Source organism: Panthera tigris, chromosome D2 (assembly GCF_018350195.1).
Source record: "Panthera tigris isolate Pti1 chromosome D2, P.tigris_Pti1_mat1.1, whole genome shotgun sequence".
Classification (NCBI taxonomy): Eukaryota; Metazoa; Chordata; class Mammalia; order Carnivora; family Felidae; genus Panthera; species Panthera tigris.
The window spans coordinates 30,068,511-30,095,975 of record NC_056670.1 but is presented as its reverse complement, the minus strand read 5'-3'; the positions used below and the strand labels follow the sequence as shown (position 1 = coordinate 30,095,975).

The following is a 27,465-nucleotide window of genomic DNA, read 5'->3' as shown; positions in this document are numbered from 1 at the left end:
GATGTTTCACATAATAAATACATGGAAAGTTTCCCTCTTTTTCCATTAGCCCCTGCCCAGAAATGAGCAGATTTCTGGTGTGTGCTTAGGCAATAAGAAGCAGTCGTTACAGACCCCGTGACACTTCATAACCTGAACTTTATAGGCCCCTGTGGCTCTGATTCAGAGGGCTTGAAAGAGGGACCTGGGTTTTCTGTATGTTGTTTCGGCTCTGGGAGCAAAGGACGCTTGTCAGGAGTGATGTCCGGGGCTGGCTAGAAACCCAGCCCGCACCCCCACGTGGGGACAGAAAGGGTGTCAGGCTATAGGAGTGTGACAGGCCAGAGGTGAGGCGTGGCTGCAGTGTTTCCTGTAGATGCGGTGTTACTAGATGCCAGGGTCTTGTGAGTCTCGATCCGTCACCGGCCACCTCATCCAACAGACCGTCTACACGCATTAATTAAGCACTCTCTGCACGCCCAGGTCTGTTCTAGATGCTGAGCAGGGGAGGAAAGAGGTCAAGTGCGGGGAAGAGAATGGCCAAGGCGGGGGATGGCTCATGATGTGGTTATGAGAGCAGGATTTGGACCCGGACACCTGGCTTCAAGGCCAGGTCCCACTGCTTATCAGCTGGGGAATGTGTGATGAGTCACTGAAAACCTCTCTGGACCCGTTGCCACATCCAAGTGAGTGGGGGTGCCAACCTATGGCCTCACGGGGTTGTCAGGAAAATTAAATGAACTAATGCAAGTCAAGGGGCTTAGCGTGTTCTAAGCCCAGGATGTGCGCTCGGAGCCCGCTTGTCACCACTGTTAACGGTGTTCTTGCCTCACCTACCGTGAGGCTGGGCAGCGGTGGATCAGGAACACAAAGACGTAGAAGACGTGGCCCCGAAGTTCGCAGTCCTGGATTGGAAGCCTAGCTCGTGGCTGGCCGAGCAGGCGAGCCCTGGGACGTACACGGCGGGAGACCGTACTCGGCCGGAACTGTGTATGTGTCGTCAACACAGAAGGGCTGGGCTGCTGTGGGCTGGTGTCCGTGAGGGCGGCAAAATATGGGAAAAGTACAAAAGAGGGGCATGGCCAAAAACAGGAAGGCACGATGTTTTGTGAGAGCATAAAACCATTCGCCATCAACGCCTCAGTTGCCTACCGAGCGTCTCCTGTTACGAGCACTTACCACAGTGCCAGGCAGCCTCCAAGCCACGGGAACACAGAGCTCTTGGCTCCCTGTCTAGTGGGGCCACAGCCCACACCTAGGAAACTACAGCGCAGTGTATTGACGTAGGCAGGCCAGGAGCGAGGACCTGCAGAGGGGGTCCTACAGGACCAGTCAAGGGGGTGCTTGGCTTTGCACAGAATAGAAATCAAACACGAGCCGGGAGGGAGGGAGCACAGAGTTTAGTGAAGCTATAGAGAGAGTGCAGGTACAGATGGAGTGTCTGGGAGACTCAGAAAGGAAAGGAGAGCGTCTCCTCTTTTTTCGGGGTCCAGCGTTTCTATTGAGGGCTGTGGTCCGGTGTGTGTGTCCTTTCAGGCGTCCAGGAGCCAGCTGGAACAAGGACAAGGGTCCAAGTGTCCTCTGTAAGTCACTTATTCTTTGGAGCCACAGGGTCTTGGGGCCAAGACCCCAGGCGAGGATGGCCTCGCCTGGTCATTCCTTAGATGTTAACTATTGTGCTAGAAGATTCCAAAGAAATCGCTAATTCCTTGATCTTTACAAGGAAGACATATATCGTTTGTACTAGGAGGCATGTGTAAGGCAGGGGGCAGGTCCTAGCAAGAACAGAAGCAGGAAAAGGAGACAAAGGCAGATTTTTATGGAGGGCTTCAGTCTTCCTTGTGTCACTGCGCTCAAGTAAAGCTTCAGAGTGCAGAGCAGGGGCCATCATGGTCCAGAGCAGTGTGGAGTGCATCGTGGTCAGGGTCAGGAAAGGGATACGGGTACGGTGACCTTTGACTTGGCCCACTTGACTAGTGACGAGAAGGCGCACTGGGGGCCGAGGGAGGTCATGGTGGGCAGATATTCTAAGCTAAATGGCCATTCCAACTTTGGGCCCAATAGCTCTGAGGTCACAACTAATACCATAACTCACTGAATGTTAATGGCCATGAAGGCAAGAACTTTGTCTGCTATATTTGAACATTAGCTAGAACTTCATAGATGCTCAAAAAATATGCATTGAACAGAGGAATTAATGGCAACTAAATCATGTCCCGGCCAGTGCCTTCTGTCTGCCTCTCCAGGGCCACTCTCCTCCTGTCTCCACATTGCTCTCTGCCCAGGGGACTCTCAGGCACGAACTACCCTCAGCCGGCCCTCCTGCCCTCTGCCCGTGCTGCGGTTTGCCCAGTGGGGAAGCCGGGTAGGAGACTGGAGGGAGGGAGGAGAGTGAGGTCCTGTAAAAACAAGCTACAATGAGCTCATGAGTGGACAGCAGGAACGTAATAGGAGCGGGTCACTGTGCTTCATAAACGGGTTTCAACTGCCCTTTGCCTGGAGACACGACTGCCGGTTCCTCTCAAAGGAGCACAGGAAGGGGCACGGCTCTCTGCCACCTTCTAGCCATGGGACAAAGGCCAACATTGACCCTTCGGCTTCTGATTCAACCCTATAATGAAAGGATTGGAGGGGCGCCTGGGTGGCTCAGTAGCTAAGCGTCCGACTTCCGCTCAGGTCACGATCTCACGGTTCGTGAGTTCGAGCCCCGCGTCGGGCTCTGTGCTGACGGCTCGGAGCCTGGAGCCTGCTTCCGATTCTGTGTCTCCCCCTCTCTCTGCCCCTCCCCTGCTCACACTCTGTCTCTGTCTCTCAAAAATAAATATTAAAAAAAAAAGGAAAAAGGATTGCAAGAGAGCAGGGGTTTTCGAATTGTGCTCCGAGGAAGTGTAGGGTCACCCCAGCCAGAATCGCCGTGGGAGATACAAATGGTGGGGTGGGGAGAGCTTGGGAAAAGTGGGGGAAAGGCTCATGTGGGGGAGGGGGTGCCCAGAGTCGCAGCTGTCCTCCTGAGCGCCCTCCGTGGGGACGGTGACTATGATCTCCCAGCAGCGCAGCGTCCTGTCTGCCTCCGGGTCTAACGCTCTGGCTACACATACGTGACGCATGCACACTGAGCGTGGCAGCCAGACCCGGCCCTGCACCAGGCACTGTGCTAACCCCGTGCGTGCACGAGTGGCGGGCACCCATCTCACACAGTCCACAAGTCAAGTGTGTAAGACACAGGACTTTCCTTGCTTTCTGCGACTCGGCCTTATTTTCATTTTGGATCACCGTGCCAGCGGTGGCCACGTCTCAAATAATGGCAAGTGTCACGCCATCTTCCCCAGGAAGATGGCCCCGTTCCTGTGGGTGGGTGGGGGGTTGCCCTTAGAGACACGGCATCAAGTGAGACCCTGACGTCATGAGCCCACTTGGTCACCACAGAGGTGCCCTGTGATCCCAGCCACATGGTCCCTCCCATCTGGAAGGGGGGTGGAGGTCTCTCCACTTTTGGGCCCAGTTGCACCGAAGACCTACCTGCGGCTTCCATGGCCTGATGGGGCAGGAGAACTCCCAATGGGGCTGTTTGAGACCGTGACATTTTCACGACAGCAGCACTTTGCTTTCTCTGGGCCTTGACGCCTTCCTGGGTTCTCCCCCAGGGATCTGTTCCCAGGTCCCAGACCTCAGGTGGAGCTGTGGCCCTTCCCCAAGACCCAGGCGTGTTCACGGCGGCCTCTTCCTCCTCGACGCTCAGCCGGCCATCCTCCTCTTCCTCCCCATCACCGAAGCTTTCTAGTTGGTGGGGGTGGGGTTGTTCTTACTCACTCAGGATGTTTTTCTCCTGCATTTGTTCCCTTTGTAGTTTCCCCTACAGCCAAGGCTTTTGCACACAAAAGTCCGGAAGAGACTCCTTCTATTCCCTTTGCCTCCTTCTGTCACATCCTCTCCCGGGGGCCATGAGCCTGGCTGCTTGAATGGGAGAAGGGTGGGGAAGGAAGGAAACACAATGGGGAAAAAAACATCAGTTGATTTTCAAAATATGTTACTATGTTACGTGGTAGATGGTATCTCATCGATGCTGTAACATAAATACTAACCATTATGCCCACTTTACAGATGAGGAAACCAAGGCTTAGAAAGAGTTAGCCATGTGCCCAAGGTCTGAGAAAGGACCTCGCTGTCCTTTGAACCCTGGCACTTGCCTCACTGATACCCCTAACCCCGAGCCGTGTGTCCTGTCAGCCACCTGCTCTCCTGCCTCCCCCGGGTCTACAGGACCCATGGGATGTCTGGACCTCCCCAACTCCTGCTGACTCCTGCAGATCCTCAGGTGGCCCCAGGGTCTCACCTGGTTCAGAGCCCAGCCCGCAGGCATCAAAACACCATGTTTCTTTTTTTTTTTTTTAATTTTTTTTAATGTTTCTTTCTTTTTGGGAGAGCGCATTGCAAGCAGGGGAGGGGCAGAGAGATAGGGAGACACAGAATCCGAGACAGGCTCTAGGCTCTGAGCTGTCAGCACCGAGCCCAACGTGGGGCTCAAACTCACAAACCACGAGATCGTGACCGGAGCTGAAGCCAGATGCCCAACAGACTGAGCCACCCAGGTGCCCCCAAAACACCATTTTTCTTAAGCAGCAGCTGTTTGATGTGACTGGGGCTGGCCAGTAATCAATAAAACAAATATTAGCTATCATTATTTATAATCTACTTTGAGCCTCCCGACAACCTAGCGAGAAAGCTATTCCAACATTCTTCTTAACAGAGGGTAAATCACTTACCCAAGGTCACAGGCAGGGTAGCTGCATTGAAACCCTCCGGCTCCTTGATGGGAGCTGTGTCCACCATAGAGCAGCATCCAAAGATGTGGCCTCTTGGGGTTGTCCCTCCTTATGATTAAGGCCACAAAGTTGTCCCCTCGATGGCCCCGGATAAGGGAGGGTCGTCTCCCCACATCCCATATCCCCCACCAAGGTGTTCACTCTTTGGAAGCCTTTGCTTTCCATGGCCTTCCAGCAAGGGCAGGCCCTCGGAAACAGGACTGTTGGTCCCCTGGGTCAGAGACAGTCTCCTTCAGCCCAAAGGGAGGATCCTCCTACCCCAATCTCCCTGGGGCCCTGGGCACTTTGCAGACTGACCCTCGCCCAGCAACCCTCACAAGCTGTGACTACAGAAAAACCAGGTGTAGACAGCCCAGTGGCCCCCCAACATGCTCCTGACAGGGCTTCCTTGCCGCCCTCGGGCTTTGGTGCTGGAAAGCCTGGAGTCTGGACTTGCCTTGTGGCCACAGCACCCAAAAGACCCTGCCTCTTCCTCCTTGGGGCTCCAGGCTCTAATCAGGCCGGAGCTGAGGAGCTCAGCACTCTTGGGAAAGCCCTTCCAGGCCTGGGGGGATAAAAACAAAGAGGGACTGAAACCTCCCCCTTTCCCCTACTCCCCTCTCCATTGCCACCGAACTCTCCCAGAAAAGGCTCCGGTCCTCCCAATCTGCACTCCTGCTAGACGGGGACGGGGGCCTCCCGGGCCCTCCAGACAGGATGTCCCTGGCCCAGCTACAAACCTACTCGCTTGTTGGCCACACCAGCCATCCCCCACACGCCCTCCCCATCGCTCCAAGGCCAGCCTTCCCCGGAGGATGGAGGACAGTCCTCCCCGGCACCTCTCCCAAAAAGCATCAGTCCCAAATCACAGCCCCTTCCCTGGCTGCGGAGCCCGGGGGACACCACAGTGAGGGCAGTGGGCAGGAGGGGAAGAGGGCCACAGGAGCTCCAGGGAGGCATCTGTGACCCAGCTCCGGCCTACTGTTGCCAAGTCCTCTGATTTTTTAAGAGAAACTGGAAGTCTAGGTGTGTTTGTGAAAGATGTCAAATTTAAGTGCCAACTGTGAACTCACAATTAAAACAAAACAAAACAAAAAACAAAGCAAAAGTCACTGCTCGGGCCTATTTAAAAAAATCTCGTCCCATAGCTTACCGGCGGAGAACCTCAGGGGGACCTCCACACCCAACCCTCCTGCCTGACCAAAGCACTAGCTGGGTCTTTTACCCCTCACAAGGGCTCTCACTGCTTCTCTTCTAGAAAACTCAGTGGGCTCTGCGACGGGGGCCCAACCCTCCTCCATCCCTCGATCATGCACCCCGTGGGACGCTATGGACGACGCTTGTCAGGGAATGGCTTCCTCTTGACAGAAAAGGAGGGCGCGTTGCCTCCCCCCCTGCCAGGGCAGCCGGCCCAGGGGCAACGGGTCCTGCAGCCACCTTTGTCAACCCACATAGTCTCCTGTCAGCTTAGGGCCCACAGCCAGGCCACCTGGGGTGCCCGTCTTTTCACTGTGAGCACAGGGCCATCAGGACGTCAGTCCCTGACCTGGTCACATACAGGAAAGACCTCTCCACTGGCTGGGGGGTGGTATAAGAAGCCACAGGGCAGTAATGGGGGAGGAAATGCAGCCCAGCTCCCCCTGACCCACAGAATTCTGTCCATCCAGGGTAGGCAGGGGGGCCAGCCTGCCGCGGGGGGAGGAGGTGCACACTATCATCACCCCCGGCCTGCGCTCTGGCTGGACAGGCAGACACAGCGCTCAGGAGGGTCAGGCTCCATCCGCTGGCCCGGCTCGTCCGAGGTCCCAGGAGAGCCCCACGCGGCAGGACTGGGGTCCTGGCACAAAGGCTGTTTGTCTGTTTTCAGGCAGCCTGGCAGCCGGAGTATGACATGTGAACAAACACACGGCAGGGCCCTGCATTTCCTTATGTAGACCGAAACCCTGCAGACCGGGAGCCAGAGCTCTTTGGGTGACAGCAACCCTGAAGTGTGCCTCTGCTGAGCCACCATTTTCCGCCGAGATTCCAGATCCTCACCAACAAGATCCTCAAAGGGAGGATACTTGGAGATAGCGAGGAGAACAGATTTTAAGCACTCTGACCCACGAAAAAAGACTCACGTTACCTTCTGATGGTATGTTTAAGATGTTAATGGCAGCCATTCTCTATTCCTTCTGCAGAGCCCTCTGAGACTTCTAGTGTCTTCTTTGAATATATCATGCAATGCGTTTTTCTTTCTGCCGGGCATTTTCTAATTCAGGCTGGACTTCCTTTCTGTTAGTCAGTCAACAAATATTTATGGAGCCCCTCTGGACGGCCAGACAGGCTAGTCTACTTAGCAGAGGCTTGTCGACCTACCCACCCCGACGCCCCGGGCCCACTTTTCGGAGACTTGCCACGAGTCACCTGCAGAGAAGACACATGTGGTTTGGGACCCTGCAGAGCTCCACCTTCTGCAGGCCCCATAAAGTTCTAGAATCTCAACCTTCCAGCCAAGAGAGGCAGCTGGGACAGGTGGCTAAGTCGTTCACGAGAACCTGTTGGCTGTGTGGGGCTGACATGTGGGAGTGGCCACCCAGGTGGCCATGTAGCACTCACTCAGCCCTGGACACAGCCCGATGAGGCCCACGGCTGCCACCTCCACGGGGTCTTTGGACAACACTCCACTCGTTCCTTCTCCTGTTCTGGCCACACGCCTACCCCCTGTCTTGGCCCCTTCTCACATCTTTAAGGGCCTGGAGCTTTTTTCCCATTTGGGCCTGAAACCCCACTGAAAACCCCTCCATCCCTCACAGTGCTGAGCTCTGATGCTGATGTGGCAAGGCAAGCAGCGATCCAGAGTTTGTCACCCCTAGAGGACCTACCTCCAGTCCCCAAGGCTTTATCATGGGCCTCAGATCAGATTTCGGGCATCTGGAAAAACCGCCTGCAGGAGTGCTTAGTGAGGGCGCCCCCATTTGAGGAATCACGAAGACCGACAGGAATGGACACAGGGGACTTGGTCAGGGGTGGAGCTATGTGGTCCCTGGACCCCTCTGGGCCAAGTGTGGCCAGCCCAGAACCAGATGGCATAGCTGCTGTCAAGATGCCCCCTGGACTGGCAGCTACTCAGGGCCTCCCTCAGTTTCCTCATCTGTAAATGGGAGAAGGTCTGGAACAAGCAGGCCAGACCTCGGCGGTGGAGCCAGACAGGCCTGGATTGGAATGCCAGCTCTGAGCCGAGATCTTGGGTGAGGTCCTCAACCTACCCAAGTCGCAGATGTATCATCTGTAGAGGGGAAGGGATAAGGGTATTCGCCCTCTGTGGCTGTTGACAGGGCTACAGGAAATGTACATAAAGTCCCCGGCATGAGCAGGCTCAGTACGCAGGAGCTATCCTATTATTTCACGGGCCTGTTTCAAGGACTAAATCCAAGGAGATAATGTGTGTGCAATGGCTTGGTGAAATACGGTGTACAAATGTTAGCAATCACCACTTATCGGTATGTCCTCCTCTCCCTGGGCCTCACCCCCTCCTTCCCCCTTTCTCCGTCTAGTTTATTTTTCCTTCTCTGCCTTCACCTCCTCTTGGCCCCTCTCCCTCCAGACCCCCCTCTCCTCTCCTCCCCTGACCCACAGCCTTCAGCCAGCATCCAACCCTAGCTTTATCTCCCCCGTTCCAGAACTACGAGGGCTCCGCACTCTCCCTCACGTCCAAAGTCAGCAGCACCACCCGGTCCCCGGTTTGACATTGCCTCCCCCCTCCCTGGTCCCCGGAGCAGAGCCACCCCAACCCCCATGGGCAGCCCCTCCCCTCTACTTCCCCCTCACCCACTGGTGGCCTCCTCCCCACCTTCACTCGCACCAGCCCCCAGCCTGGGGCGCTCTTGGGGGCTCGCTGCTCCTCTCAACGAACACAGTCCCACCCGCCCTCCAAGACCTGATTAAATTCAACTTTCTGAGTCAACAAATATGTTTTCATCAGCTACTCTGCGGCAGGAGCTTTTGGAAGGGCTCTCCCCCTGGGAGGGTCACCTTAAAAATGAGGATTAAATTAAAATAGTGGTCTGTAAAGTTCCGAGCACAGCACCTGGTTCAGAGAAAATGGTTGACAAATAGTATCTACTTTTGTTATCCTGGTTCTTGGACATATAGAAGCTACACAGACCGGCCAGCTGGGAGCGTTAGCCTTTTACTGTGTGTTTAGTGATCTTTTGGTTAAAATCAGTATCTCCTTACTCAGCAAGTGCCCGGCCAGGCTGCCAAATCTCCATGTCGCAGTATCCTCAGAGGTCTGGTCATTCAACGCTTGTTTATAATCGTCCCACCTGCGGGGACCTGTGCCAGAGATGGGACAGAAATGACACTGCTGGAACAGGTTCACAGGATGCCTGAGAAGCAGTCAGTGAGGACCCGGGCCCCCAGGACAGCCTGGAACATGAGGGGCACCTCCGTGAACTGGGACACGACCCCCATTCTATGTATAAGGCCTGCCCTACCCACCCCTGGGCCCCGTCTCTTCTCCAGGCCCCAGCTCATTTTCCCTCCCCGGCTCTCCCTATCCCTGCCACCCTGGCCTCCCTTCTGTCTGGTCAACAGGGACCGCTGGGGCCTGGCTCAGTCTGGCTCTTCCTTCTGCCTGGGATAGGCTCTCGAGTCCACACACACCTCCACGGGTGGAAGAACTCCAGCCAGAGCCCGCGTCCTGCCACCTGGTGGGGCGTTCGGGCTTTCTGTTAGGATGTCAGGAGAAGAGGTCAGGCTGGTTGCGAATCCCAGCTCTCTCACCTGCCAGCTGGCCTGGAGCGAGTGGCAGGCCCCCACCTGCACCGAGGAGCACTGTGACAGTGCGTGTGAGCCCCTCAAGCACCTGCTGGGGGCCTAAAGACGGTGGCTAACGGCGAGAGACACGAACACACCCACGTGCCGAGCCTGGAAAGGTAGGTGGGCGTCAAATGGCTGAAACGCCAGGCACAGAGCCGGTCCTTTAGCCCAAGACGGAGGGGAGCAGGTGCCACCGAAGAAAGCCAGCTGCGATCTGTGCGGGACGGACTGCTGGAAAGAGCAGGCCTCTGACCAAGCCCTGTCCACCCTGTGGTCTGTGGGAGGACCCCGGCCTCCTGTACCCGGTCAAGGGCAACGTGGGAGCAGAGCCCAAGCCCCGTGCCTCCAAACTCCTCGAAGCTCTCAGGCAGGCCTGGCTACACAGGAGGCGCTCAGAGATCGGTCACCTGGATGCCGTGGTGGCAGAGTGCTCAGCAGGCCACATGGCACGGAATTTCCGGCACCCCTGACCCTCCTGCCCAGCATCCCTCCCGGTTAAAAAGATGGTCCCAACTCCCTGCAGCCCCACACCTCTGCTCCCCTCAATGAGATTATGCCCGCAAAGCCCTCCAGAGCTAAGTACACTATAGATACAAGGCATTTCTTTTAGAACCAGGCTGAGGAAGCTGTGAGGAGCCAGGCAAGGGACAGGGGCTCCGGGGGAGCCGCGCCAGCTGAGCTGAACAAGGTGCCTCGTGGCCCAGGTGCTGTTAGTCAAACCTGATGGCTGCCGCCGGCTCCTCGGAGTTTACGAGAAACCAGGGAGGGCCGGGTTGGCTGAGATTTGAGCCTGGTGAGCGCTTGGGACTATTCGTCTCACATTTGCGGTTGGAGTAGGCCCAGGGCACGTTCCGCTGAGCCACTTGGAAACTTTATTTTCCGGGCCATGTGAACGTAAGGATTGGGGTTCTCCTGGATCTCACTTGTTGTGCTTGTTTGCGGCCTGTTCTCCGAGACCCTTTCTCAGAAGGGAGTGAGATGTTTTGGACTCAGAACCACGGGCTCCACAGACAGGAACTGGCCCCCGAAGCTGGGCAGTTTGGGGCCCCTGAATGCTCAGGCACGCCCCTGAGCCCATCCTCTCCTTTGAGGACATCTTCCCGGGGCACGCTGGGAGCCACGGGCTTCAGCTTTGTCCTCTTGCGGTACTGGCCTTTGAATATCAGTGTGGCCCTTTATTCTTGCGGGTCTGGTTCCCCGCTCTGGGGCACACGGCACACGGCAGCGGGAGGCAAGCAGGTGTTCAATCCACCTCGCCCTCTGGTAACACGTACACCCGGGATCCCGCCGGCAGGCCACGCGCACCGGTGGATCTCCCGGACGCTCGGCCCCTCCTCTATCTGATCACCCACGCCGCCACGCCCTGTCACCCTCGTCACTGCAGGCGAGCTCACGCCCCACCACGATGCTCCGTCACTCCCCCTCACCTCGCTCACCACCCCCTCCAAACTCCCACCCCCAGAAACTCCCTCACATGCTGACGCGGGAGGCCTTTGTCAGGAACACTTCCAGAAAGGGCGACTGGAGCCCGAGACCGCAACCTGCGCGCAGAGGACCCCGGGGAAATTATGTAAGGTCTGCAAAGGGTGCGGGGCATAACAGGCCTCGTCTGCGGGTGGAGTGAACTCCCACGGCCCGAAGGTGGGCAAAGGCTGTCCTGATTGGCCAATGAACGGCCTGCTCCAGATCTGTCTGGGTTTCGAGCAGCCCTTCATCATCCAAGAGGAGGAGCTATGGAATACTCATGGCAAGCCCAGAAGGACACTCACTGTCCCTGAGGAGCTCATAGTGTCTTGGAAGAGACAGAGTAAAAAGGGATAGCCACAGGGAGCACCTGGGTGGCTCAGTCATGATCTCACGGCTCATGGGTTCGAGCCCCGCATCGGGCTCTGTGCTGACAGCTCGGAGCCTGGAGCCCGCTTCGGATTCTGTGTCTCCCTCTCTCTCTGCTCCTCCCCCACGCATGCTCTGTCTCTCTCTCTCCTTCAAAAATAAACAAACATTAAAAAAATTGTTTAATAGGGGCGCCTGGGTGGCTCAGTCGGTTGAACGTCCGACTTTGGCTCAGGTCATGATCTCACGGTTCATGGGTTCCCGCATCAGGTTCTGTGCTGACAGCTCAGAGCCTGCAGCCTGTTTCAGATTCTGTGTCTCCCTTGCTCACGCTCTGTCTCTCTCTTTCTCAAAAATAAACATTAACAAATTGTTTAATCGAAGTAAAAATTTTAAAAAAAGGAATGACCACAGGAAAAAGTACAAAGTTGAATGAAGGAAAGGTAGGGGTGCTGTGGGAGAGGGGAAGGAGGGGATCCAACCTTGCCGTGTGGGAAGGCTTCTCTGAGAAAGTGCAGGGACTGGGTGCTAGACGCGTCCCCTCTCGTGTCCCCTCACTGCCTTGGCCCTTGTCTCAACACATGACTCCACGTCCCTCCTACAGGCACCGCCCACTATGAAGATGCCCACGTTTGCAAAGATCGCCCTCCCAGCTTCTGGATCTCACACCCATCAGACTTCGCACTGGAAGAGACCTCAGCGGCCTCCTGCCTGTAATGCACGCTCCGAAAGGAAATCTCAAGGCAGCCGACTTGTCCAAGTCGAACAGAAAATAGACTCTCTTTGTATCATGGGAACGCTACGATGAACCCACGTAACTGCTCTGAGCCTTAATGTTTTCATCTGTGAAATGGACCTGCCTCGGATGATTGTTAGGAGGTTTAAGCAAGACAGGGGCAGAGAAGCTCCCTGTGTGAGCCGGGAGCATCATGGGCAGGGTGTTTCGGAGCTCTGAAGGCTGCGATGGTTTTCCTCCAGACAACTCCACCCCCAGAGACGCCGGTCCCACTCAGTGATACCTCTGACTCAGCAGTGACCTCAGTCGAGGGGCAGGAGGATGCTGGAAGGATCTGGGGAGGGTGGGGAGGAAGGGGTTTATTCCCATCCCGGGAGGGGCTCGTCCAACTGTCTGTCCATCAGTAATGGCTTTGGCGTGCAGACAACTGGAGACGGGGAGGTGGGGGCGGCTGGGAGGCTGAGGGAAGAGAAAAGGACAGGAAGGTTCACACTGAGACGGGAGGGAGAGGGGCCCACGAGGTGGTGTGCACCCGGGCCCCTGAGCCTAGCCCTGCGTTAAATATATCCTCAGTCCATTGTTTGCTCAGTAATTGTATTTCGCAGTTTTCCCTCTTGAGAGGCAGCCTAAAGGAGGAACTGGCCAAGTCGGGGGCCGCCTGGAAGTTTCACGAACACAATTGTTTTCGTGATGCAAATTAAAATTGCATATTTTTTGTCAAAAAAAAGCAAGCACTCCAAGGTCATACGTTGGCCCCTTGCCTCCTGGACTCCAGACCTGTTTGCTATTCTTCCTCAAGGTACCTGAATAGAGGGGCCCAGAAGCAAGGGTCAGCCCGGGGCCGCGGCCGGGAATCACGCCCAGGGGGACATTCGATGTTCTTAAGAAACAGCTCACCCTGGCCGCCCAGGCCCCGGGCAGCTCCCAGGCACCGAGGGAGGCTCAGAGGACGAACTCCATGGATGTGTGCGCCTCACGGGCCGGAGGCACGGAGACCCCCTCACAGCCTCACTCTAAGGGCGACAACTGGCCTGGAAACAAGGCTTGCTGGCCGGGGGTGACCTGGCCCGGGGCTGGCAGGGGGAAGAATGTCCACATCAGGGTGCGAGGTCCAGAGCTCCCTTCTCCTCAAGCAAGCGTGCCGTGAGCGGCAAAAGTATACACGAGCTGTGCTCTAGCTCCTTGCACTCAGGTGGCCTCTCTCTCTACTTCCCCAGGGCTCTCTGTTTCTGTCTCTGGCACTCTCTCTCTGTTGCTGATTCTACCTCTGTCTCTCTGTCTCCGTTTCTCTCTCTCTCTCTCTCTCTCTCACACACACACACACACACACATACACACACACACACGCTCTATCTCTCTCTCATATTTTTGCTTCTCAGAGAACCTCTGTTGAATTAAGCAGCCTTAATCCCATATGACAGGAGGGTGGGACCCCAGAGGGACGGCTGAGAGACCAACTTGGGGTCGGTGAGTGGCAAAGCTGGGGTATGAATCCGGGGCTTGGGTGTCCCAAGTGGGTTGAGGGCTCCACCTCCCCACCAACGAGGGTTGACCTGGAGGAGACTGTGGATGCCACCCGGTGGGTCTACACCCGCCCATCAGGTTTCTGTGGCACCGCCCTGGGGGCCTCCTCCCCTGCTACTCCCTTCTCCCACTCCATCCTCAGCTGGGGGGCAGGGGGGTGGGGGAAGATGGCCCACACCCTTGCCCTCTGACCCTCTCTCTCCGACAGCCTGGCAGCCTTCCCCACCTCAGGACTCCAGGGAGAAGTGCTCGGTGGTCAGACCGGCAGGTTTATGAGGCCAAGTTCCCAGCAACCACAACTATGTGCTCCTGACAGGAGTGGGTTTGGCTCTCTCAGCCCAGGGCTCATGGCTCACGCTGGCCTGCCTGCTCTCTGGGGAGGGGAGGCCGAGGACACCGGGTGGGGTGGGTCCCAGGACACCATCTTGGCTTCTCAACATGGCGGTTCTCCTTGCGTAGCTGAGCAGCCAGAACCAGGATGGGGCAGTTGGGAAGGCCATGTTGTGAGCCGGGAAGCTGGGGACCAATTTTCACCCCAGAAGAGTGTGCATGGGCGTGTAAATAACAACAGCAAGCCCTTCTGTGCCTGGTTCCGAGCGATTTACACATTGACTTCATTTCCACAACGGCCCTGTTATTATTTCCACTTTATAGCAGAGGGAACCAAAGTCCGGAAAGGTCAAATGAGGAGGTCCACCCAGGCTGGCTCCAGAGACGGTTCCAAAGCACTCCGCTGTGCCAGCTCACCCACAGTCTAGCAGACGGAGAACCTTCTAATACCGAGACGGTATAGATGGGCTGGCTTCACAGGTGCACTCGCAGGGATGTCCCCACTGAGTTTAATGCTCTGTGGTTGCCATCTTGAAATTCTAAACGATTTTTGAAAAGCAGATCTGGCATTTTCCTTTTGCACGGGGCGCCACAAATCATGCAGCCGGTCCTGGGAATGGAAGCCATGTCTGTCGAAGTCGTTCTCTGAGAGGAAAGCCGTCTGCTCAGCTCTGCTGGTCCCAACACTTCCTGTTCACAGGTCTTCGCGTGGGTTGGTCTGGCTATGCTGGGTGTCTACAGAGGGCCGCTGGAGCTCTGAGCTGGTGTCTTTCTCGGAAGAGTGCCAACACCAGGAACCCCAAAACTCCATCCCCCGGCCCAGCCCGGGAGTGAGACGTGGGGGCAGGGAGCGGCCTGGGCAGGTGATGCCCTGGCCCGCCGCCCCCAGGGAGGCTAGGAGGTGAGGCTTCTGGAGCTATTCTGTTCTGCTCCATCCCGGTCCATCCCGGACCCATTCCAGGAGCTGCTGGAACCACGAAGCCGGCCAGGATAGACGGCAGGAGCTGGCGGGACTCTGGCCTTCCATCCCAGCTCTGCCGTCACGTCCACGGGGAACTTGAGCAAGTGAGCGACCCCCTGGGCCCTATTTTCTTATCAGGAACATGAGTGGTTGGACCTGGAAGGAGTTCTTTGAGGCCCCTCCTCGCTCTGAGACACAATGGCTGGAGAACTCCTGAACGTGGACATAGTACAACCCAAGTGCTACTTTTAAAGCCAGCCCACGGAGACCAGAGTTCTTCTGGTTAGGAGGACAGCCTGAGATGCTCTCCAGCCTCTCCCCCGGCGTGCTGCTGAGGGCCTGGCCCACAGTCCCCACTCAGCACACATGTGCTGGATGGCAGCTTAAATCAGAGGACTCCAGACAAAAATGCTTCAGAATGTTCCAGAGTACATGCTTCAAGATCCATCTCAAGTGTCCCCTTCTTCAGGGAGCAAGAGCCTACATCACTTAGCACTTTGAGTGGGAAGTAACAACCACAAAAGCGGCCTCAAACGGATTCAACGAAAAGGAACGCCCTGTTCACAGAAGGTGGTTAAGTTCAGAAGTGAAGCGAGTCTCAGGATGGGACTGACCCAGTGGCTTGAAAAAGTCACCAAGGACCTAGTTTCTTTCTTTCACTTCTTTGCTTTACATGATGTTATCTTTCCCCTAAAGCCGACTTCGTGAGCTCAAGGTGGCTTCCAGAATCTCCCCTGACTACATACTTATCTGTGGCAAATGGCTGTGGCCAGGGGATGGAACACGCTAGCTGGCTTATACCCATCGGGGTCCCTTTCAGCCTGAAGCTGGAGTCCTGTGTCCACAGCTGAAGGTTCTCTGTGCAGGAGCAGTGGACACCCAAGCAGAGATGGGGTCCTGCCAGGAAAGGAGAAGGGCAGGCAGAGGCAACAGCAGAATCCTCCTATACCTTCCCTTACTCTCTGGTCACCCCGATTCTGAGCTCCCAAGAATGCTGTTTCCTGCTTTATCTGCATACTTGTCACCCTGAATTTTAACGTAGGTGTTTATCTATTCATCTACCATGTTAGACTGTGACCTTGTTGAAAGCCCAGACCGCATCTTCTCTCCTTCCGTGTCCCCTGTGTCTCAGGACCTCACCTGGGGCTCGTTCAGGTCTTGTGTGTTCGATGTCAAAGCTCCGAGAGCAGGGCTCTCATGAAATAGACATCTCTCTGTCCCCAAGGAGGTCATAATATAACTTCCTGTTTGTTTTAAAATAAGTATGTGTCGTCTTTTCCTTAGCACGATTCCTTAATTTTATCTCTTCCATCTGGAGGAATAGCACCCATACGTCCAGGAAATCAGCTTGTGTATGTCACACGGCCTGTGCTTCCTGCTCAGGCACAGACGGGAGGGAGTGGCCCACAGGTCTTCGAGGTGCCTGTTTCCCCCCTCGGGGTGGGACGATGCACAGGGACGTGACCGCTCCCTGGCCCAGTCACGACACCCACTCCACAGAGGCATTGGAACACTCACAGGAAACCTGACAGCTCAGAGTTCTGTGCAGCACAAGCCTAGACCGGGCTCTAAAAATGGCCTCAGAAAAACCAGCCACCGTGGATCAAAGAGTTCTTCTCCCTTTGGAGGAAACCCCCCGGAGCATGAGGTCATCACACGCTGTTCCCAGAAGGATTCGAAACCTCCAGATGGGCGGCAGGCTGGTTGGCCAAACTGCCCTGTCTCCTTAGTGATGGTCTCTTTCTGGTCCTGGGGTTCTCATCGTGACAGGAGGACACTGAGGCTTCCCTCTACCCCACCAGCCTCACCAGGCCTGTCCCCAGGCCCAGAACGGTGCAGAGGACCAGTGTCCAGCTCCCAGCCTCTGCCAGCCCGTCAAGCAAGGCCCCCAGGTGCAAGCAAGGACAGCCACCCATGTGTCCGAGGGGCCCTGGAGCTTGTGACGGGCACTTCCCAGACCTCACTAGAGTAAACCAGCTGTGTGAACCGGCCCCTCCAGAGTTAGTGGATGGAAACCGGGTCAGAGCACAAGAACCCACTAGGAACTGAGCAGTGTGGAGCCCCAGGAAACACTGCTGCTCTTCCTCGAGGGAGCACAGGCTCCTCCTGATATTCACCAAACTTCGTTTTGCTGTTTGGAACGTTTGGACAGGGAGGGTCACAGCCATGGGAGCCCCAAGGGAGAAAGGCAAGCGAAGGCTGAGTCTGCAGGAGCCCCGCAGCCGGAGTTCGAGGAGAAAACTTCGGGAGGCCTGGCAGGTGGCCTCGCTCTTCCACACCTTCTAGGCCTTTCCAAGGGCAGGAGGGGCTGGAGCTGGCTGGAAGGAGAGGGAAGCTTTCAGCATTCCAGGGTTCAGGACAAAGCCCTGCTAAGCAGGAGGGAGGCCTGCATTTTAGTCCTGACTCTGAGCGCAAGTAGAGGCAGAGGGATAAGGACCTAGGCACCCTCGTCCCGCAGAGACCCGGGTGAGCCACAGCAGCCTCAAACGGGGCGTCTGAATGAGGAGCAGAAACACAGGCGTCTGCTGCGAATCTTAGTGTTCGCAAACCCCCTTGATGAGCATCCATAGGGACCCCCCCAGCTCAGAGGCCCCGGGACTTGCACTGTGGCGTGGGGCAGCTAGCCATGGTCCTGAGCCAAGGGACTGCTCCGCTGATCTCTCTGCCCTACCTGCCGGCAGATGGAGGAAAGTCTCAGGGAGATGCCCGCAACGTCTCCGGGGCCTCCTGTTCTGGCCCCAAGGACACCCCCTCCATCACCCATTCAGCTCTGGCCATGGAGAATGACACAGACACGCTCCTCAGACGGAGGCAGACCCCAGATCTGCCCGTGCGGGCCACGGGTTCCTTAAAACCAACCAACCAAACAACAACAACAACAACAAAAAACCCCGACAAAACAAAAACGCAGAAATCCAAACCAGAAGGAGGTACGAAAGCGAAAACTTACTTCGAAAGAGAGAAATCAAAACAAACCACACATTTTAAAGGCTGACAAATTCCACAAATGTCACAAAATCCAAAACGATATTCCCGACCAGGTTTTGCTAATTCAAACCTCATCTCGCCTCCACTCCCTACCTGTCACGGGGCCTTTCGAGTTGACCCAGGTACTGCGCCTCTTTGCCTGGCCCAGGGGCCGGCACGAAGGCACCCAGGAGCTGTTCCCATCCCAGGCCGGCCAGCTGAGCTCTCGCCACACGTGGGATGCTGTAACCACCTAAGCACACCTCCTTCAACCCAAACGGGCTCTCTCCAGCTTGGCATCCCCTTAGCCTGGCCACTCCAAGGTACAGTAGAGGGAGAAGACAGAGGTCTTAACGGATTATAGTGAAAGTATTTTATATATACCACAGGACAGACCTGTGACCATGGGGACACTGCCAGGGCGCCTCCCGGGTCCTTGGAAGGCTCCAGAGCACCGAGGGGCTCTGGGGTCAAAGCCTCATCAGCTTCTGGGGGTCCTACCTCTGCTGGGAACCCTCACCCTTCACTCTGGTTGACTTCATCAGTGTAAAAGTCATTTCCTCCTGACTTCAACCTAAAATCGGGCCTCGCTCTTTTCTCTGCTTAGCCTTTTCCACAATCTGTGGCTCTGTTTTCGTGCGTGGGTATCGACTGGTCTGTGTCTCCGGCAGACTGTCACTCCCCAGAAGGTAGGGAGCACATTTGTCTTGTCTACTATGTGCTCCCAAAGTCCAGTGCCCGCTCGACCCCTATCCATAACAGCAGGGCAAGTAGACCATGCGCTGCTTTGTGTTACATCTAGAAGGTGTCAGAACATAAAGCGCCAAGGTGCCCTAGGGGCTCCTCCCACGTCTCCCGTGCTTGCTGAGTCATCTGCACTCCGCAGGAACCGTTAACTGCCTGCTAAGTCCAAGCAGGAAGATACAGAAAACCTAAAATATAACAACAGAAAGGAGGAAAAGATTCCGGGGATGATGTGGACTCATCTATGGAGAGTCACACCTTTCATAACATTGATTAAAAATATCATTCAAAATATGGAAACACGACAGCAGTGCTTTTGAACAAATCAGAACATCCGGAAGGCTCGAGAGCAAGCAAGACAAAAACACAGAACGGAGGGGCGCCTGGCTGGCTCAGTCGGAAAAGCGTGGGACTCTTGATCTCAGGGTGGTGGGTTGGAGCCCCACGTTGGGTGTAGAGATTACTTAAAAATAAAATCTAAAACAAAAGCACAGAATGGACTGAGTCGAATCCATTATGTCACGTCTGAAACACATTGCATTGTATGAATAGTTCCTAGAAGTACAAAATTAGGCTGGAAAATCAACGGAATAAGAGAGAAAGGCGGGGAGGGAGGGAAGGAAAGAAGGAATCATTAAGACCTCAAAATGTGGCAAAACGAAACATGTTACCTAAAAGACTGCAACAATTCTCAGCTGAGCTAAAACCGCCTGCCACACCAGCACCCTGGTGCATCTGATGAGCAGAGCTTCAGGCTGGGTCACCGGTACACGGGTCACGCAGGGAGGTGGTTTTAGGTTGGCGGACTCAAGGGGGCATGAGGCAAACACCTCCTGACTGTGCTCACCTGGGCTGAGGGAGCTCTGGCCCTGACCACACGCGCCGAGGGCAGAGGACGATCCAGACGATCCTGGAGGAAGGGTGAGTACTCCTGCCCCCCAGCCCGGGGCCTGTTCCCATGGTGACAGAGCCCCTCATGCTGTGACAACCAGGAGAAGAAGCTGGATGCAGGTTCCCGGAAGCTGGGCAGCTCTGCTCCCCGCTGGGGCCTCCCTGAGGGCCTCTCCCAACCCCCAGCCTCCCTGCCCCCTCCAGTAATGTCCTTTGTCTCCAGCTGTGTCTGCAAATGCGTCTCTGTGCCCCCCCCCAGCCCCTTCTTCTGTCTGCGGGGTAGCACATGTCCCCTGCCATCTATTTGGGGAGAATGGGGGGAAACGACTCTTTAATTAATCTCCTGCCTTAATTAATTATCGTAATGGCTTTCAACTTGGGGGAGAGAGGGGCACAATGCGCCTAATATGTTTTTATGTCGAGGAACACATTCTCTACTTGGCAGAGAAAGAGGCCAGTTTGGACTGGGGCTGCCGAGTGATTTATAAGGAAATGCTCCCGCTGCAAATGCAAGGTCCGCTTTCTGTGGCGAGGTGGTCACCCTCCCTCTCTTCCTCCCCCTGTAAGATCCCAGCCTCCTTGCCTCACTTTCCCCCCTTTTTCAAAAGCCGCCCCCCTCTTAACCCATCTCTTACCCCTCCTCACATCCCTCATTTCCCCGCCACCCCCTCTCTTGTCTCTCTTTTCCTCTCCAAAGCCTGGATGGAGGGTTCTTAGGGGAGACGGCCACTGAGCAGACACTCTAGGGCTGACATCCACCGGCTGCACGGGGCCTGAAGGGCATCGTGAGCAGAAGAGGTGGGGGCCCAGCTCAGCTTTGACCTGCTCCTCTGTGAGACCTCTCAGCTGGCCTTTAGGGGCACCTCGCTCATCCCCCAGAGAGTAGGGGAAGGTTGCCGGGCAACCTTGTGTGAACAAAGTGCTTTCTAGGTCTTAGTGGCCCTGGGTGAGGGCTTCTCCGGGTCTGCTGTGAGTGGGGAAGGTCAGAATTTCTGGAAAGAAGGAAGGAGATGAAGTTAAGGAAAAAAACAACCCCACAAATCACTCTTTGATGAGGTGTGAGTCTCCACGGCAACCTGCCCAGGGCTGAGAACTGCGGAGGCAGGAGATGCGCTGTTGCCATGGAAACCACATCCTAGAAACCCACCGGTATTGGTCCCTGTTTGCCTTTGCAGATGAGCGCTGGGGGCAGGGGAAGTAGACCTCCTGGGTCGGGTCCCTCAGGGGGAACTGGGAGGAGGGAGAGAGTGAGCAAAGAAGGAGGAGAGGAGGAGGAGAGGGGGCACAGGAGAGGAGACAGGGAGCGGGGAGGAGAGAGAGAGGGAGACAGGAGGAAGGAGGAAGGACAGAACAGCTCCAGGCATCAGACAGGGGGATCCTGAGTTCTCTGGACTTTGCCCAGTGGAGAAGGAAGCCCTGTGCTCAGTGTGGGCACGTGCCAGTGAGCTGGGTGCAGAGGCCTGAGCTGGAGCCCCAGGCTGAGTCTCATGCCAGTTAGAGCCACGACACCCACCTGTCCTCGCCGCTTTCATCCCACCATTATTCCAGAGGCGTAAATGCAGCACATTCTGGGGTCCCTGTTCACTGACCACAGAACAACCCCCCAGAGGTTCTGGAACCGGAGGAACTCAGTTTGGGGCTACCAGTCCTCCTCTTCACCCACGGTCCCTGAAGCACAGTGGTTCCAGAAGGAAGGGGATTGGAAGCTGGGCCCCAAAGCCGGCCTCTTGCCCTAACTACTCCCTGACTATGGGTTGGTTCCCTTCTTCTGGGAGTTTGCGGCCACTGGGTGCCTAGCGCCACCTGCTGGTGACCACTGGAAGCACGGTGGCAGTGACCAGAATTGGCAGGTCTGAGTATGTCCCCCAGCACCGAGTCTCTGGGACCTCTTCAAGCCAAGGGTCAAACTGGGACCCTCCTCCAAACCCCACCCAGATGGCCTGTGGGCTCACAGCCTCGTAGAACACCCGCCTAAGCCCTGCCCAGAGACTGGGAGTTAATACATGTGTGTTCTTGGGGTGCCTGGGTGGCTCAGTTTGTGACTTCCAGCCCCCCCGCGGAGCTCTGTGCTGACAGCTCAGAGCCTGAAGCCTGCTTCAGAGTTTGTCTCCCTCTCTCTCTGCCCCTCCTCCGCTCATACTCTGTGTGTGTGTGTGTGTGTGTGTCTCAAAAATAAACATTAAAAATATCTATGTGTGTGTTCTTTTAAGCTACTAAGTTTTGGGTAATTTGTCCCACAGCACAGAAGGTAAATATAGATGCTGTATCCAGAATATTTCATGCAATATTTAAGAAATATGTCACTTCACTCCTGTCTGTACCTCAACCCTAAGAAGAAGTATTATGACCCCTATTTATAGAAGGCAAACTGTGGCTTGGGGCTAAATTGACTGAGGCCACACAATGGCTGGAGGAGAGGGATAAAGGCTCCAGAGACCGCATGATGAAGAGCCTGGAGACCGGCCCGGGCAGTGGCATTGGCCTTAGCCCGCACTGCTCGCTGCGCTGTGTAGCAGCGTGAAGGCCTTTGGGAGAGTGTGTTCTCCTGGGTTCTCTCGCAGGCCCCACCCCTCCCTACTGCCTAGTACTCCCCCTGCTACACAGGCTTCTCTCAGTCACCCACCAGGCTCCTGAGGGCATGTGAGTCTCCAGCCCATAAAACTAAGGCAATGGGAGGTAGAGCCCTGTTTGCCCAAGAACTTGAGAGCAAAGGGCAAGAGCCTAGCTCTCCTGGGAATGAAGCTAGGGAAGGAGGCAGCCTGCGATCTCCAGGGGCAATGCCGCACTCCCTTCCTGAGCTGTGAGGCCACAGCGCATCACCTCCGTGACATCTGTATACTCCAGGGTCACTGCACCCTCTGTAGCCCGGGGCCAGGCCTGGTCTGATGGCCCAATACCAAGTACAACAGAGGAGGGACAGGGACACACAAGGACCACAGCCTTAGAGGTGACCCCCCCCCAGCTCCTGGAGCAGGGGTGGGTCAGGGAAATAGGGGGGTTCTCATGAGATGGTCCCCACAGGAGGGGTGCTGTTTCCCTTTAAGGGAAAGGCAGGGATGCCGGCAGATGTTACGGCAAGCCCTGGGACCCTAACTTGAACTTCCTAAGTTCCCCCCTCCCTCTTCTTGTGCCATGTGGGCTAGGGCAGAACTGCCTGCACTTATAACCTGAGAATTAGGCCCACATACACCCCACATACGCAGGTGACATTTTTTCTCTAGCCCCGCTGGAAGTCCTGGAAGCAACGGGATCCGCATTTGAGTCACTTCGTCAGGAAAAGTCAGTTTCTCGGCATTAGCTGAGCTCAAAGCTGCAAAGAAATGCCCTCCCTGGGCCACTGAGGGCTCTAACACAGGCCAGTGCTTCACAGGGAAACTTCTTAACTCTGTCCTGCTGGCAAGGAGCCATACTGGACATTTTTTCAAGTTTTTGTCTCCCAGAATTTCAAAAGCAGGTTACATTTGAAGTGTTCTTGGCTTAGGGCAGCGAATTTTCACTAGCAAGCGCTGCAGGAAGTGATGTGATCGTGGCTCAGTGTGCTGCACCCAGGGACTGTATACACACCTGCCATCTGGACCTCACAACCAGCCCGGATGGCACCTTATTCCCATTTCACAGATGGGGAAACCGAGGCATGGTAAGTAGCTTGCCCACGGACACACAACTAGCAAGTGGGAGGTCTGACTCCACTGCTCCTTGCTTCCTATGAAAAACACAAGCACCAGGCAAGGGACACTGTGTCCTGAATGACAGCCAGGTCACAATATCACATTAATTGAAGGAACCAGGCTGAGAAAAAAAATAGGTGTATGTCTTGGTGGGCAGTGCAGCGGTGGGGCTGGCTAGGCAGCCCCCAAACTGGAGAGGGTCCAGCCTTAGAGAATGAGTGGGTCCCTTCCGCTGGGGCCACCCTCTGTGATGACAGCAGGGCTGGATGAAGAAAGAATGGAGAGTAAGCCTTCGTGCTCCACTGCTCTCCTTGGAAGCTCAAATACCAGGGAGTCTGCTTCACAACGGAGCCTCTTCCTGGGGCCTCAGTCTCCCTCTTCCTGCCCCCAGGCCGAATCTGCTCCCGCCTGGATCTGGCCATCTGAGTTGCTTTAACCTCTGGTTGACCATCTGTGCAAAGGGGGTGACATCTATTTTTCTTCGTTTGGGAGAGGATAAAATGAAAGGACGCTCTTGGCAGAGGGCTTAGCCCCGCATGAGACCACAAGGAACGAATCCCAATGGAGCTGCATGCTCCCTCCACCAGAAACCTGAGTTCTTCCAATCCCTGAAGTATAAGGTCATGGTAAGCCTGGGGTTGTTGAGGTGCATGGTCATCTGGGTCAGGAGGGAGTACCGCGATTCATGGACAGCGGTCGTGCTCCTGTTCAAACTCTCCACCAGGTGGCGCCACGGTACAAAATTCACAGCCCTTGAAGCCAACACCTGGAGACGCTGGGGTTTCCAGGGTCTTCCTGCACAAGGAGAATGGAAATTGATTACCCAGGCTAAAGAAAGCCTGAGGCTGTGTCACTCTTCAAGCCTTTCCTCAATTTCCTTAATCTAAATCTGCATCAAATATGGAGCAGGACAGGGTGGGGAGGGGTGGAGGGGGGAGTGCTGGGAAGGAGTTGGTGGGGGAGGATGGGGGTACAGACCGTGAGGCTGGCAATACCACGCCGTATCAGCAGCGACTACAAACACCATGCGTCCTCGCTGAGCCAGACAAAGCTAGGCGAAGACAGGAAAGGCACCATAGCCATCTGCAAAGGGAACCGAGAAAATCGAATGGGACTCCAGAGGCTAGTCCTGCCTTGACCTCTCCTGGCACACAGGAGACTCTCCCTGAATGTTTGCTGAACCAACTTAGAAGTTAGGACTAAGTTCAAACCACCCAAGGAACCTCACCCCTCAGGCACTGGAGAAACCCTAGTGCCATTTCTCTCAGGGACCCCACAATTCAGAGAAACAGCCCCATGGAGTGGTTCAGGGTCAGAGCTACAAGATCCTTGGGGGTCAATTATGTCAACCCCTTATGGTACAAATGACTTCATGGAGGCCAAAGAGGGTCACCAACTCACCCAAATACCAAAACACAACAGAATTAAGAAGGTGTCTATGCACTAATAAGAAATGTGTCCAGTCCAGGATGTACTGTTAAGTAAAAAAGTGAGAGCAGATATGTGTCTAGTTTTCCATTATTTGTATTTTTAAAAAGAGAAACTTAGTATACTTTATGTTGCTTATATTTGTGTAAATGAATTCTGGAAGGATTGAAAGGACACTAAGAACTGTAGTCATGGGGTGGAGGGGGATAGAAGGATGGATGGAAGGGAGGGAGAGGGAGGGAGGGAGGAAGGTGGAAGAAGGAAGGAAGGAAGAGGAAGGAAGGAAGGATAGAAGAATGGATGGATGGAAGGATGGTTGGAAGGGAGGAAAGTTGGAAGAAGAATGGGTGGATGGATAAATGGATGGATGGATGGAGGGAAGGAAAGATGGATAGAAGGAAGGAAGGAACGAACAAACGAAGGAACAAAGGAACGAAGGACTGATGGATGGACGGGGACAGGAGAGGGAGTTGAGACTTTCTTCTGTATGCATTTGTACATCGCTTGATCTTTAAACTTGCGGATGTATTACCTTTCAAAGACTAACCTTTAAAAATAGCTTGCTCACGATCATATAGTATTTCCCACAGTCATGGGATGCCTTTACCTGACATGTGTGAAGTGATCTGGGGGGACTATGCAAGATGACAAAACAATTCACAAACACAGCACCAAATCATAAAATGAGAAAGCCCTTTCCTCCTCATGTCTCTTCAGTCTTCTGACTCCATCGAGGAGAATGTCTCAGTGAGATGCTAATAGGTCTTTAACACTCTCTAAATCCTGGTAAATTGCCTTTTCAACAAAGAAAGCAGGCATCCGGCTCAGAGCCTTGGCCACAAGCAGCGGCTAGCTAAAATGGAATCATGTTATTTTCTCTACACTGAACTTACTTGTTTATAGTAGATATTTCTACTATGAATGGCAGGTAACGCTCACTCTCCATTTACAGTAGTCAGATGAGGCTTCCTTTTCAAAGAGATTTAAATAAAATGCAAGTTGTTCTCAATGTTAAGATGAAAAATGTTAAGTAAACCCTAATGCTGTTGTTTTGTGCTAACCTTGTGCCAGAATCTGCTAAGTGCTTGCCACGAATTAATGCTTAATCCTCCTGCCCCTGTGAGGTGCACAGGAGGACAGAGGGGCAGAGAGCATGTGGACTGTGTCCAAGGTCACCGGTTAACTGGGATGGAGCCGACAATGTGAACTTAGGCATTCAGCCTCCCACGGGGACCCCCCACACCGGAGGGACCAAGGTTGGTGGTCCAGTGAATGCAGACCAGCCCTCCTGCCTCCAGCCCAGAGCCCAGCCCACCCAGCCCTTGACGAAATTGCCCTAAAGGCTCAGGCTTCACTCTGGACAGTTTCATCTTCCTCTTCCAAACTCTGGGTCCCAAAAGCCAAATGGTTTCAGCTCTTGCCCCACCCCCAAGCCTGAGGGTCTGTCTCTGTCTCTTGGGCCCTGGGCACAAGGAAGGGTAAGCTTTGCCTCTCCCGTTGTCGTGCCCTGCTTGAGAGGCTGCAAGCTTCTCTCTCCATCACATTTTGGCAGCAAAACCCTCTGCGCTCCCTCCCCCACCCTCACCACCCCTGCACAGCCCTTCAGGGACCCTGTGCGAGGTAATTGGATTTCTCCCCTTGTCAGTTTGCAATGAAAATGTCATGCATTCAGGAATGCAGGGAAGAGGGCTACACCCCTATTCAGCGGCTGCAGCCCAGAGCTGGAAAGCTACGGAGGCCACCCAGCTGGGCAGCTGCGGCCAACATCCTCGCACCCACCCTGCGTCCTCTGCCCTCGAAGAGCTGATCTGATGGCCACAGTGGGTCCCAGCAGGTAGTGAGGCCTGCCCCTGTCGGGTCTCCCTCCTCTCTGAGCGGGCAGAGGTGGCTCCCCCCCCTCCCTGGGCCTCTGCACAGTCAGGGGTTCTACTGCCTCTCTCCTCCCAACCTTTGCATCAAAATCGCCCCCCTTTGAAAGAGGCAGGCTCTGGGCCGCATCCCTCAGCATGTCTGAGAAGGTCTGCGGTGAGGTCTGGGAATCTGCCTCTGTAACAAGTCCACGGGTGATTCTGACATCCGGCCAAAGGTGAAGTCAAGGAATGGTTAAGAATGTGGCCTCAGTTGGATCCTCGCTCCACCCCCTGGCTCACGAGGGGTCCCAGGGCAACTTATAAGTGCTCTAGGATGTGCTCAGCAGGGAAATAAAAAGGACAGTAGTAGAGCGTGAGTCATAAAGCTGGGGGGGGGGGCGGGCTGGGGCGGTATAAATGAATGACTTCGAGTGCTCAGCACAGGTCAGGCACACAGCACGCAGCAAATTCGTCCCGTCCTCATAGGAGATCTACAGCAAGCCCCTCAGGGTCCCGGCCCACACAGAAGCAGCTGTGGAGGGGGCAACACTAGTCTTCGAAGCCCAGCACTACCCCAGCTGGGGGTCCCAGGCGTCTGCTACCTTGTGGCCACCTTAGGCCAAAGCCCACAGCACGGGAGCTGGGGTCCAAGGTGCAGCGTCTGTGGAGGAGGTTTGGGGGTGGCTGCGGCCCCTCCTTTTTATGCCCCCCTCTCTCATCCACCATGCAAGGGTGAGCCTGAGGCTCCGAGAGGCAGGAGGGACCCTGATCATCATCCCTCTCCTTAGAGGTAAGGAACAAGGCTGTCGAGAGGCCAAGTGAACTGTCCAAGGTCACGGACCCACAAAGTAGAGCAGGGCCTGCAAACAGACAGGTCTCCTCCGGGGCCAGGTGGCCTGGGTGGGGGTAGCCTTCGCTGCCCACAAGGTCAGGCACCCAAGGGCAGAGG

General features: G+C 55.3%; 1 long non-coding RNA gene across 1 annotated transcript; it reads left to right on the top strand.

The window, feature by feature from the left end:
• The first annotated feature begins 6,665 nt into the window (after window positions 1–6,665).
• On the top strand, window positions 6,666–12,244 carry LOC122232002. The gene is made up of 2 exons (XR_006209317.1): window positions 6,666–6,915; window positions 12,022–12,244. It is a non-coding gene; the product is annotated as an uncharacterized LOC122232002 (long non-coding RNA).
• The last annotated feature ends 15,221 nt before the right edge of the window (window positions 12,245–27,465 follow it).